General features: G+C 44.1%; 1 protein-coding gene across 2 annotated transcripts in view; it reads left to right on the top strand.

Moving 5' to 3' along the window:
- Positions 1-1557: 1557 nt before the first annotated feature.
- cttnbp2nlb (CTTNBP2 N-terminal like b) overlaps positions 1558-1694 on the top strand; it is a 41362-nt gene continuing 41225 nt past the window's right edge. The window contains exon 1 of one of the 2 annotated variants that reach the window (XM_031566863.2): positions 1558-1694. This exon is cut by the window's right edge and continues 10 nt beyond it. The gene's annotated coding sequence lies outside the window, so the exon portion shown is untranslated. The other variant, XM_031566862.2, reaches the window with a different exon arrangement.

Genomic DNA, 1694 nt, shown 5'->3' with positions numbered 1-1694 from the left:
GCCGAGTGATTCTTTTCCAAATTGAAACTGATTAAGACCTACCTGAGCAGCATGGGGCAGGAGAGGCTGAATGGGCTGGCTTTCCTTGTCCATTGAAAGAGAAAATCATGCATCAGCACTTGTATGTTTGAAAGGCGACGTTTGACAAGTGTACTGTGGCTCTGGCTGTGCTCAGTCAGCTTGTAGGTCTTGACGTTCAGATTCTGCGCCTAAACTAGCTATATCGTATCGTCTCGTCACATGATCAAATAGAGACTTGACATTGGCGAACAAGATACTTACTGTATTACCCAGCAATCATCATTGCATATCTGTATATGACAAAAATAACAAATTAAATAAGAAATTATTAATTTGATTGAATCTGCGTTTTAATAGTTTCTATAGTGTATGCACGATAAGCATATAATTGTGTTATAGATTGGTACTGACGATTTCCCCCTAAAAATTATGAAAACCATGACAGACAGGTTTGCCATTTTGCGGGAATATATATCATAAGGGATCTCATATATTCCAAAAAAAATCATCCTTGATCACTGTCGCATTAAACTAGCGACACTTTGACATCCATATGCTTTGCCTACGAACCTTCCGCGCTGACTGCATTATGTAGTTACGCCCCTGGCGCACACGCACATTTTCTAACACAGCACAGGTACACTCAATTAAAGCCATTAGCAAATGAACAAAATACACCTTTTTCAACCACAAATAAGAGATACATAACAGCGACTTCACACAGAGGCTCTGGCTTAGGGGCCCCCTGAGCTCATGGGCCCCTGGGCCTGGGCCCGGTAGGCCCGTACGTTAATCCATCCCTACACATAAGCCCACGCAGTGTTATTCATTTACCCGATGCAAATAGGACTGGGAGGCGTGTGGTCCTTAATTGCGAACGGAGTTCGGTGGCTGAAACGCCTGTACCACTGTAAATGTCCACTAGAGGGTGTTAGCACACAATAAAAACTCTACAGGGCAGACAAAACACATTTCATTGTGATTTACCATCTCTTCTCAGACATCTGCTGCAGGTGGACGTGCATGGCGATTAAAAGAGACAACAATAACAACAACAGCCGGTAGAACTTATGTGAAACACTGCAGTTCGTTCAAATCCAGCGTGGCTGTTGACATTCTTCTGAAATAATTACCAAGGTCTACCCATGTGTTCATCTTAGACTCGGCTATTTTTCACTTAAAAATCTATTATGGAGAAAGGAACAAAACATGTAAATGCCGAAGAACAAAAAACAGATAATTTCTCCTGCATCCTGATTGGCAACCTCGGCTTCTATGGCTGTCACCAATAAAGGTCTGAGATATGTTCAGCACAAAACAAGCAGATGTATGCAAATGCGGAGGCCTCAGCTGGCGAGGATAAGATCCATTGAAACTGAACACAATGCGAAGAATATTACTCAATCAATCAGCGCCTCAGGAAAGGACAATTTCAGACAAAGAAATCCCCAAATCCACACGACAGTCCGTTGCTCCTCCCACCACTGCCAGGCCTGCGCGCCGGTTGGCTGATCCAGCAGCATACTCTACGACGATTGGCTGCGTGGTTTGCCAGCGTCCCAGCTCCGTATTCTCGGCTGGGATCCGAGCGCAGTCGGACGCTTCCCTGTTTGTGAACATTTTGGAAAGTGGACACCTATTCTTGTTGACACATTTGATGAAGTAACAACGGG

The sequence above is a fragment of the Clupea harengus genome, chromosome 4 (genome assembly GCF_900700415.2).
Source record: "Clupea harengus chromosome 4, Ch_v2.0.2, whole genome shotgun sequence".
Lineage (NCBI taxonomy): Eukaryota > Metazoa > Chordata > Actinopteri > Clupeiformes > Clupeidae > Clupea > Clupea harengus.
Note: the sequence above shows the minus strand (reverse complement) of the source record. Positions and strands in the feature narration are given on the sequence as shown.